Here is an 11,848-nt window from a genome sequence, read left to right on the forward strand (position 1 = left end):
AAAGAAAGACCTGAAGCAAGACAGGAAGGAGAAATTCAAGCCAGGGGGCACATGCAATCAGCTTCTGAAGCACCCATTAGCTATTATTAATTAATTTTATTTCATAAAATTTATACCCACTTGGTTGTAAAAAACCCCCCAAACAAACTTCAAAGTGCTTTACAAAAAGATAAAACAAAATCAAGCCCAATCAAAACCAAAATACAATACTTTAAAACATATAGTGAAAGCACCTGCTTGATATCAATAGGCAGTCAAGTGACCACAAGTGGGGCAAAGTGATATTGTAGGTAAACTGGTCTCAAGTTATTGTGGGTTTTGTATGCTAATTGCAACACCTTGAAATTGGCTGGTAGCGGATGGGCAACTAGTGCAGCTCTCTGAGCACAGGTGTTACATGCAGACATTGGTGTCACTCCTGTTGTGCAATCGTCCTGCAGCATTATTTGGCCAAGACGACTCTGCTCCATATTTTCTACCATTTATTTGCTTTAGTCCTTTAAAATTTGCATTTATTTATATGCTGACTTTTGCCTCTGTCTCTGCCCACCACTGACACGTGGGAATGTGTCCTTGGGCTGAATGAGTTCCCCACTCCTGTACTAATGGAAAGTTTTGTGTTTTGGTTTGGGTCCCCCCCAATATTTAGCTCTCTAAAGCTTTCTTCTTCTTCTTTTTAAATTAGCTAGTGAACCTTAATTAATTATTTTTTTGTAGTGGGAACACAACAAAAGACACTTAAAATAATATTGCTTGACTGCCCTGAGGCAGTCACTATCAGTGTTACTTGTCTCTGTTAATTCTTGCTAATGATGAAATCCAGTGCACAGTGAATCATGCCTTTACCCAATGGATGGACTGTGGTAGAGATGGATTTAGGGCAATGTGACCAGTTCTGCTGCACTGGGCACTGGACCTGGGGGGCACTGCAGGATGTTGCAACTATGACATATTAAAATGGAAGCCATTTATACTCCTAATACCATTTCAAAGGACTTGGACTTTGTGGGGAGTTTGACATTTGGAAAACATCACACTCTCCTGATCTTTGTCATAATACAGAGTTGACAGGAAACAATTGCAAACACTTTCTAGACTTTCAACATTGACTCTTTTTTTTTTTGGTCCATGTCATCTGGATCCACTGAATATGTAATCCTAGTAATTATTAAATTTTGGAAATGCTTAAATCCACATAACAGATTGTGTGGGGCAGTGAGAGGGATAGAAAGTGGAAGCGGTCACAGTATTGGGGAGTTTGTGGTTTAAGGGGGGGGGAGTGACTAAAGCGAGACACGATGGATTTAATTATGCATGGTATGGGGGAAAGTCCTCCCCCATACCATGCATAATTAGAACACAAAGCCCACTGGCTCATGGCTACTAGCCATAATGATTGTGCTCATGTCCTCCTTGAGGAGAAAGGTCAGGATGACTGTCTCAAGGAAATCTAAAAAATGTAGTATAAACACTGACAAATGGGAAATTGTATCCTCCCTAAAAGAGGGCACATGTTATGGTGAGACCTGGAGACCGACCTCCTGTGTTGTGGATGGGTGAGATTGGACAGCCACAACACCCAATTGGTAGGTCTCTCGTTGTTGGGTGCAATCTGGCCAATGGGGCGCAGTTCAAATGGATCGAGGGACCTATATATATACTCTTAAACACCTCTTAGCTGCCTCAAAAGGTAACTGCATAAAAAAGAACCCGATCGATAAGAATTTCACTAAAACTTCCCATCCCCTTTGATAATGTTCAAATACATTTTTCCATTAGTGAATGGAGAATGGTAGAAAAAATGCAGCTTGTGGGGGGCATAGCACTATGAATTTAATAATCTTTCATGGTCAAGAAAGCTCTTTTCATTGAAATCTGATATTATGCAATAACTTTTACTGTGTACTGGCTTGGTAATGATTTTACTCGTCCATATAAGCCAGGCAAAGGGAACCTTTGGCCCTCCAGATGCTTCTGGACTTCATCAGCCCCACCCAGCATGGCCAATAGTGAGGAATGATGGGAGCTGTATTCCGGCCATATCTGGAGGGTCAGAGGTTCCCCACCCCGATGCAACCAATCATGTTGAGGTTAAATGTCAACTCTTTCCACTTGGCCATTGCCTAGCATTTTGAATTAGGACTGGTTATAATACTGTCATGTCCTTCCTAATTAAGAACTTACGTTGGGCATGTTTACTAAGGATACCCCAACACACTTGGGAGCCTAGCCAAAGTCTTTGGTTATTGCAGTTGGGTTAGGAAACCTGCTGGGTCAAATTGTTACAGTTGAACTTAACAAGGGAAATTGGGAAATACTGTTATCACTTTTAAGGATATGAAACCCTTGTTAATCGTGAGAAGTGTTGTTTTCTCCTTCCTTCTGTTCATGCCAAACCCACTAATGACAGAGCACAGCGAACACTTAAAACACAAATAAACAGCTTGTTCTAGTTTTAGGGGAAATGGCTTTCTGTCTTTGCAACCTAAAATTGTTCCACAGCTTTTTTTCTGCATTAACTTCCATAAAAAACAATTAGATATTAATACTCCTTTGTAAATGTTTGAACTGTTCCAAGGATTTTAAAAACATTTTGGGTGGTTCTTCTGGATGGGATTTAGATAGACAATTGAGACCATAAAATGTATTGCAGTTTCTCCACCATTAATACAGGATGTCTCTTGGTGGTGTTGGAAAGTAAATGCTGCTTAGGACACATAATGATGTCTGTTGTAGTGAGGATGTTAATAATTGCAAACAGGCAGCACTTGAAAGGGATTTCATGGGTAAACTAGTTGAGTGATTCTGAAATTCTGGTGTGTGGTGGCTATTTGCAGGTAGAAGGAAGAACCGTGATATCCAAATTTCATTTAAACAGGCCAGAGCTTTCTTTAAGAGCTAATAACAAAGGACCAGGCCAATGGGGTCTCTGCAGTTGTTAAACAAGATAACAAAATCAGTATGTCCCATTAAATTGAATCATTGCAAGGCATGCATAAGGTGCCCTGGGGCACAGTTTAACAGACTGGAAGCATAAATGGCTCACAGCATACTTAGAAGCGGGGTGACTTAAGCAAAAACACGTGAGATTTGAAGTAGCCATTTACATGCCAAATATTATATTAAGAAATAAAATGAAAGAGCCTCATGAACATTTGGGGTATGCTATCTGAATTCCTGTGAGCAGGATGAATATTGTTATAGATTAAACCCTAGAAATTAATAAATGGTAGGATTTTGATTATTTGGGATGTGAAGAGAGAACTACAAGCTGCAGAAAGATCCCTAAGCTAGCCTATGCAAAACAACCTGGCCAAGCTAGGGCTATTAAGAAATGATACAGGGCCATTGAGGACCATTGGCAATACTGGGATCCATCTTCCGCAGGCTGGCTGGGAGAGATGCCTTGGACTCCAGGGCTCCACTGCTGTGGGGGACAAGTCCCTCTTGAAATGGCCACGCAGAGTGAAGGTGTAAATAGGTGATTAAACCATATTTATTAAAGCTATGACAGTGTTCACTGTGTCTCATTTCTCCAAAGGAACACAGACCCTGGACTCCCAGTGGGAGTGACACCTGACTTTTGTAACAATACTAAGTGCAGAACCATTGTTAGGGAGTGAAAGAAGACAAAAAGCACCATAAATGCTAGAATGTGAAGGATTGGGATAAGAAAGAGTGAAATTACTGTTTGCAAGCAGAGAAGAAACATAGTTTACCTTGGGTATAAACAAAGGGTCAGTCCCAGTTAATACCTTGTCTGAATGAAACACACATAACTGAGCACACAGCTGCAGGAATGAGCTGGCCAAAGGTTCAAATGCAGCCTTGTGAAAGAGTAGAACACCTAGTTTAGGCTGTAAGGCAGGAATTGGTATAAAACCTAACACAATATGATGATGATTGTGAATAATAATAATAATAATAATAATAATAATAATAATAATAATAATTTTTTCTACTTCAGCAGTAGAACCGCATGTGAGATAGACCTACATGTGCTACTACATATGCAGTTAGAGGAATCCCTCCTAGAGAACAATTTGGCCTTGACACTCAAGAAGCAACCCAGAGCCATTCAGCTGTGTTAAATACGGTAAATAAGGGTCCGCTGGAAATGCACAACTGAGCTCTGCAATAGCAGAACTTCCTGGATTGGACCCTTCAGGTCCTGTGGAGAAAGAGTCAGCTTTCAGCAGAGAAACTATTTGATGATTGTCTAGCACCTTCAGGAAGAAAGCAGGAAACTCTTTGGGTGGAGGAATACTCCCATGTCCCTGCCCAGGATGTTCGTATCCTTGTCTGCTGTGGGGAGACAACCCTGGAATTCATGAGAATTCTTCACCAAACACCTCACCCCTTAAGTTTCTGAAGGGTAGGGGAAACTGACAGATAACCTCAAGGTTGACAAAGGCTTGAGGAAACCTCCTGTCTCTCAGCACAGAGGGGAAACACTGGACACCAAGATAGCCACAATCCACCATACCATATGAGCCTTCTGCATTGACTACACCACACAAGTCCATAGCCTCACTCCTTCACCTAAATCCCTGGCATTTAGGGGCTGGAAAACAAAGAGGAAGGAGATATTGTGCCATCTGTTGTGGGCCTTGACTGTATTCATTACAGTTGAGTGAATTACACAATCTCCAAAACCTTGATTAGCACCCTTTGCTGCAGCTGACAAACTCTGGGAAAAGGACATAATATCAACCATCAAGACAGAAACAAAGGAAAACAGAGACCAACTTCACCACACTGGAAACATCCACTCAGCCTGCCAAGCTTTACAATAAGCTCGTGGGGAAAGCACTGCAGGAGGTTTGTGGGAAGAGAAGGAAAAACTTCAGCACTTGTGGCCAGATATTGGGCTGAGGACCCAGGCCGAACCACAGTGAACTGAAAAGTCTACCACAGAAGACTTTGCGTTATGGACTCTTCTGGCACCAGATCTGTCCCTGTTGCTTCTGTGGTTCTTGGAACTCCATTTTTCCTTCCACTTATTTCATCTTTGGGCAGAAGTCCCAGCCATGAGAGGCTGTAGAGCAGTACTGAGGGAGACCTTTAACCCTCTGGGTAGGAACCACCAGAGGATCAACTACAGAAAACAGGAAGTCATCATTTCACAGCCAACGTAAGAGAAGGTTGATTCTGCAGCATCAGACATACCACTATGGGCATTAGACACATCTCCTTCTTGAGGCAAGTACAGTGGTACCTTGGGTTACAAACACCTCAGGTTACATGCTCCACTAACCCGGAAGTAGTACCTTGGGTTAAGAACTTTACCTCAGGATGAGAACAGAAATCGTGCGGCGGCAGTGGGAGGCCCCATTAGCTAAAGTGGTACCTCAAGTTAAGAACAGTTTCAGGTTAAGAACAGCCCCCTGGAATGAATTAAGTTCGTAAGCAGAGGTACCACTGTAATTGTGGGAGACTGAGGAAGTGTCCAGGGATGCCAATGAGGCAAGATGCAGCAGTCCTGCAGATTAAGCAAAAGTGTGGGAAAACTGCTGAGGTGCATGTGCTGTTAGCCCATGGCACTGCTGAACCTCAATAAAACGTGCAGTCTGGACAAAGCAGGCAGGCATGTCATTGCCAAAGGCTGTGAAGTTCAAACAATGAAGATGAAAAGGAGGGAGCCTGGTAGATGCATTCCTGCAAGGATGGGTGTATGCAAGATAACATGGTGCTATGGGGCTGTTGGGTCCAGCATTGATGATTCATTTGCAAGGGCACAAATCAGTGATCCTACTCTGTTCAAAGATGCCTTCATGTCACCAGTGGTGGATTTCCTTGCACCCAGCTAGACAGATCTAAACACTTTCCCCTCCCCAACCAGCAACCAGTAACAATGGGGATGAAAAAACAAGCAGGGAGGCACAAGCAGCCAGTGTAGCTGGGAGGGGGGGATGGAGGGAAAATGCTAAGAACCCTGATAAAGGAGATAAACACTCAAAGGAGCCCAAATGACAGAAGCAAAATTGGGAGAGGAAGGGGGGAAATCACCAAACTCAGAAACCGACACATATCAAACATTAAAATGGCTATAGATAAGGGGTTTTTTTTCCAGAGAAAAAGGATCCAGCTGCTATTGACAGTAGACAAGTGGGCCAGGAGAGAGAGGAATGACTTCTCCCCATGGAGAGGAGGCAGAAGGCTTCCGATGGCCCTGCCTGATCTTTCCAATAGGAGTTATCCATTTTTGTGTTTCTAGACCAACAATTTAAAAACACATTACCATATTCTGTGACCAGAGACTTCTACCTGTGTTTTTATTGCTGCTGTATGGAAACGACACATGAATCTCACCTTTGGAAGTTTGTAAGTAAAATCCATTTTAAACTTATAAAACTGTATGGTCTGTTCATTACAGATGAAAGTAGAAAGGGGAAGCACTGTAAGCAACTTGGGATGGTATCTTTAAAAGGTTCAACAGCCTACATTCTGACACTTTACTTCACTGCTGGGGCTCTTTCTTACTGGAGAGTGTGCTTGCTTCTGTGTTTCAATCTAGGGATCCAGTGAACTCTTTTAAACCAAATTCATTTATTTATATAATAATTCCTAATAGATCCATCTAGCTCAGTCCTGTCTACACCAACTGGCAGCAGCTCTCCCAGGCTTCAGGCAGGGAGCATTCCCAGTCCAACCTGGAGATGCTAGGGATCGGACCTTGGACCTTTCACATGCAAAGCAGATGCTCTGACACTGAGTTAAGGCTCTTCCATGTGAAAATGACATCATCTGCCAGAGTGCAAGGGCAACTTTGACAGCCTCTCCTTGCTCTGGCAAGTAAATGGGATGATAAACAGGCTTTCCGTTTTTTTCCTATTGTTTGACAGATTAGCAGAAAGGAAGTCAGACAATGAGAAAAATAAGCAGGGGGTGTGTAGTTATTTCTGTTATCTTCATACCAGCATTGAAATGGGAACATTTCTTTGAAACCTTGTTTGCATTTCTAATTGAAGGTTGCATTTCAGCTGGCTGAAGATCTTTTGTTAAAGCTGAATGAATTTTGCAATTTGAATCAATGCAATCAGAAGTAAGCACGGAGCTTACCCCAAGAAACTATGTATAGGATTGTGGTCCTGCTGATTATAATAAGCTGGAGTGTTATGCTGCACACTGCTGCTCTGTGTGTAGTAATGGATTGGGTACAGCTGCCTGCAGTTTTGGACTTACATTTCAACATGGCCTTGGGGGCTGTCAGGATGTGCTCCTGCTGTTTAAAATTCACCACTGATAATTTATCTCTTTTTCTTATTCTGGGTATAATTTGAACAGCAAAGACAGAACATCTCTTTGTGCAATTCTAGCAAACACCATAGTGTTATTCTTTTGAATCTGTGAAACTATGCCAAGGATAAAACAGACATATTGCTATTAACTTTGACTTGGATTTAAAAAGAAGGGGGGGACTGGGGGAAGGGCTGTAGCTCAATGGTATCAGCTTCGCATCCAAAAGGTCCTCATCTCTAGGTAGGGCTGGGAAAAAGCCGTTTTCAGTAAAATTACACAATACTGAACTAAATGAACTATTGGGCTGACTCAGTTTAAGGGAGCTTCTTATGCTGCTTTGAATGATAGGTCTAGGAATAAACACCTTAAGGCACTACAAGAAAGCATCCACTCTTGACCCTCCCCTGCTCACACTTTTCTTCCCCACAGTTAGACAGATTATCTCATAGAATCATAGAGTTGGAAGGGTCCCCTGAGGATCATCTAGTCCAACCCGCTGCAATGCAGGAATATACAGCTGTCCCTTATGGGAATTGAACCTTCAACCTTGGCATTGTCAGCGCCACACTCCAAACAACTGAGCTTCCCGGTCATTCTCAGCTGTTTTTTCTCCTGATGACAGCTGCTTCTGACCATGGACCCTTACTGGGATTTTTAAAAAGCTGGGTGAAATGTACAGGGTTGTATCCAAAGTAGCATTAAGTAACACAGCCTGTCAGTGAAGGATTTCCATTTGTGCAATTGGACCTCCCCCCCGCCCACCTGCTCCCCTGAGCACCCCTAAATCTGTTCTAGGGGTTTCCTAGATTTGGAGTGATGTGTAGGAGGGAGGAGAGTGGGGCAAAGTCCTGTTGCACAAATGGAATATTTGGCTCCTCTGCACCACTAATGCTGCGGTTTAAATTTCTTAACTCCCAGTTTACAGGGAGTTTTCCCAAGGTTCCCCCTCCTTTTGTTATCTCTTCTCACACACATAGTTTTCTATTAAGGCTGATGATTTCATGGGGAAACACCCAGCTGTGAATCAAATGCCAGGTAAAGGTAAAGGTACCCCTGCCCATACGGGCCAGTCTTGACAGACTCTGGGGTTGTGCGCCCATCTCACTTAAGAGGCCAGGGGCCAGCGCTGTCCGGAGACACTTCCGGGTCACATGGCCAGTGTGACATCGCTGCTCTGGCGAGCCAGAGCTGCACACGGAAACGCCGTTTACCTTCCCGCTGGTAAGCGGTCCCTATTTATCTACTTGCACCCGGGGGTGCTTTCGAACTGCTAGGTTGGCAGGCGCTGGGACCGAGCAGCGGGAGCGCACCCCGCCGCAGGGATTCGAACCGCCGACCTTTCGATCGGCAAGTCCTAGGCGCTGAGGCTTTAACCCACAGCGCCACCTGACATTTATTTCAAAAAAGAGAGAAAGAAGTCAGTTTTCTCTGACTTGATTTCTTTGAAGAGGCTTAGGGTACAATTCAAACCCCAAGCAGAAGTTTTTTCCTGAAGAGCAGGGTTAGGAAATCTTACACTCGGGGCCTCAATGCCTCTGGCGCTTTCCAACACTTGCATGTGGTCCCTGGAAGTTTGACCAGAACCTGCCCTTTAGTTAAAAAGGTCCCCCATCCTTGCAGGAGTCTGATGATAATTTTTTTTAAAGACAATTAAAAATATATGCTCTGTTTCCTATGATAAATTCACACGATTGTTTTCTCCTACCACCCCCTCTTGTCAAACAAGTTTTAGAAGTAATATAAAATCTTGTAAAACCAATATCGTAGAGGAATTAGTGGGCTGATGCGCCCTCTTTGAAATTCCCTGTAACCCTCTGAAAAGAATGTCTATCTCAAGACTGAAACAAAGCCCTATCCTCAGCATCACAGATGTGCAACAAAACTACGGTATTTGTTTACATATTTTATGTCCTGCATCTTCAACATAAATTTATGCTCCCAAAGCAGCTAGGAGTAGTAAGAAACAACAAAATACAATTTGATGGTGGTGATCGTGAGAATAGTAACAATACAGCAAAATTAAAATAATAATCAAAAGCAGCAGCAACTCATTCACATAAAAAAAAAATCAAATTGTTCCAAGTTAAAAATATTTCTATTTTGTTGTTGTTTAGTCATTTAGTCGTGTCCGACTCTTCGTGACCCCATGGACCAGAGCATGCCAGGCACTCCTGTCTTCCACTGCGTCCCGCAGTTTGGTCAAACTCATGCTGGTAGCTTCAAGAACACTGTCCAAACATCATGTCCTCCGTCATCCCCTTCTCCTAGTGCCTTCACTCTTTCCCAACATCAGGGTCTTAAAGCTGCGAAAACATATGTTTTTGCCTGCTGACAGCAACTAGGTCACCAGGTTGTTGTTGTTAGTCAAATTTCTATAACACCCTTTATCCGAAGATCACCCATGGAGAAGACATTCCACGGCAAAGGTGCCACAACAGAAAAGGCTTTCTCTCCAGTTGCCACCCACATTTTAGAAAGCAGTGGGGTCCAGAAAGAGGCCTCAGATGATAACCTCAGTGGGTGGGCAGAAAGATATGGAAGAAGGTGGTCCAAGAACATTCCAGATAATTGTGTGCAATAATTCTCCCCCTCCCTTTTCTTGAAGTCACATAGGATTAAAGGGAGGTTTTCCATAGTCCTCCTACTCAGAGCAGACCCATTGAAGTTATGACTAACTTAGGGTAGGTTAATTAATTTTTAGTGTATCTACTCTGAGTAGGTCTTAGTTGAATGCAACCCTGTTCTATCTTTCTCTCCCCCCAGCAGAGTTCTGAAGCAGAATCCTATTCAGGCACTCATCTGACACAGCTGTGCCTGGCTCCAGCAAGGTTACTACATTTCATATTTTGCTCCAGGACCTGATACAGTGGTACCTCGGGTTACATACGCTTCAGGTTACAGACTCTGCTAACCCAGAAATATTACCTCGGCTTAAGAACTTTGGTTTAGGATGAGAACAGAAATCATGCTCCGGAGGCACAGCGGCAGCAGGAGGCCCCATTAGCTAAAGTGCTGCTTCAGGTTAAGAACAGTTTCAGATTAAGAACGGACCTCCGGAATGAATTAAGTACTTAACCCGAGGTACCACTGTATTCTGTGTGCTGTAGTATAGGGATGCTGCCCAAAAGGTAAAGGTAAAGGTACCCCTGCCCGTACGGGCCAGTCTTGACAGACTCTGGGGTTGTGCGCCCATCTCACTTAAGAGGCCAGGGGCCAGCGCTGTCCGGAGACACTTCCGGGTCACATGGCCAGTGTGACATCGCTGCTCTGGTGAGCCAGAGCTGCACACGGAAACGCCGTTTACCTTCCCGCTGGTAAGCGGTCCCTATTTATCTACTTGCACCCGGAGGTGCTTTCGAACTGCCCACTCTGTGCCTATTCTGCGTACCTACATAGTCCTAAAAGCAATTCAAATTTTGCATATGCGATTGAATCCTCACCTGGTATTTTCCTTTCTTTTGCCACACCTTGGAATGGAAGAGGGATTTGGTGCATCTGTTTAATCCAGCCTTGTTTTTAAGCGCTCCCCACAGGCAACAAAAATGCCCAAAAGGCAAGCCAGTGATCTGCTGGAAGAGCGATGGAGCTCCTGTCTTGATCACTCCCTTGCTATTGCTCAGCAAGCTAGTACAGTAATTTTTTTGTGGTCTGGTTTACAAGGCATGTTTAATCGTTACCAATGGTGGGTGGAGGTTGTGAGGCACTGAGCATATGCCATCACTGATAATTCTGGGGAACTGAGGGGAGAGTCATTTTCATTCCAGTTGCTCCAGTTTTCGCTTTCTGCATTGGAACTGACTGGTGGGAAAAATTCTCCTTGGATCCTGAGATTCTTCTGGGCTGAGAGCCTCATAATAATGAAACTGGCTAGTCATTTGCATTCCAGTTGCTCCAGTTTTCGCTGTCCACATCGGCACTGCCTGGTGGGAAAAATTCTCCTTGGAACCTGAGATTCATCTGGGCTGAGAGCCTCATAATAATGACCCTGGCTGCTGGATGTATTGACAGTTAGTTAGGACAATGGTTTCCAAATGGGAGGTTCATATCTACCAAAGTATTGTGAGATGTCTTTAAGGTGGTCTGTCACCCTGGCTGCTTGGGGGGAAGGTGGCTTTGGAGTTGGTGACAAAATCTGGAATGGGTCTTGAGGAAAGCCAAAAGGCCTCTGGCGGGGTTTGCAATATGCCACCTAGTCTCACTTGGAATGAGAGATAAGATCCACTACTCAAAAACAGAACTTTGGGCAAGAATCCACCAGCCTCACCACTCACTGCATATGGTACATCTGGAATCGTTAACTGCTCCCAACTTTCCCAAAGTTTAGTTTCCTAAACCACCCATTTAATGCAATGAATGTGCACAGGGCTTTTTTTTTTTTAGCCCAAACTTGGCACCTCTCAGGTGGGTACCATTGCCATTATAAGAGAGGAGTTTATGGTGAGTTTCAGCACCTCTTTTCCTAGAAAAACAACATTGCATGTGCCTAAAGTGTTAAATGGAGTTCTTCAATGCTTTGGTGTAATTTTTGTCAGTTTGAGTCCCAGGCCAAATTCAATGCATAAAAAAAGAAATGTTCCTGCTGTTGTCAGTCACTGTGTTTTACACA

General features: G+C 43.6%; 2 long non-coding RNA genes across 4 annotated transcripts in view; one reads left to right on the top strand and one right to left on the bottom strand.

The window, feature by feature from the left end:
* LOC309373216 overlaps positions 1–11,848 on the top strand; it is a 76,662-nt gene that overhangs the window by 64,073 nt on the left and 741 nt on the right. The window contains exon 3 of one of the 3 annotated variants that reach the window (XR_014169852.1): positions 10,006–10,070. The exons of 1 other annotated variant lie outside the window; for it this stretch is intronic. This is a non-coding gene — a long non-coding RNA (uncharacterized lncRNA). Of the gene's footprint in view, positions 1–10,005; positions 10,143–11,848 lie in introns of those variants that run through there. One more of the 3 variants, XR_014169854.1, reaches the window with a different exon arrangement.
* LOC309373300 lies at positions 9,133–11,831 on the bottom strand. Its single transcript, XR_014169958.1, has 2 exons — positions 10,683–11,831; positions 9,133–9,545 (listed from the first exon to the last, which is right to left on the bottom strand). It is a non-coding gene; the product is annotated as an uncharacterized lncRNA (long non-coding RNA).

This window comes from Podarcis melisellensis (genome assembly GCF_964234715.1).
Source record: "Podarcis melisellensis genome assembly, chromosome: 6".
Lineage (NCBI taxonomy): Eukaryota > Metazoa > Chordata > Lepidosauria > Squamata > Lacertidae > Podarcis > Podarcis melisellensis.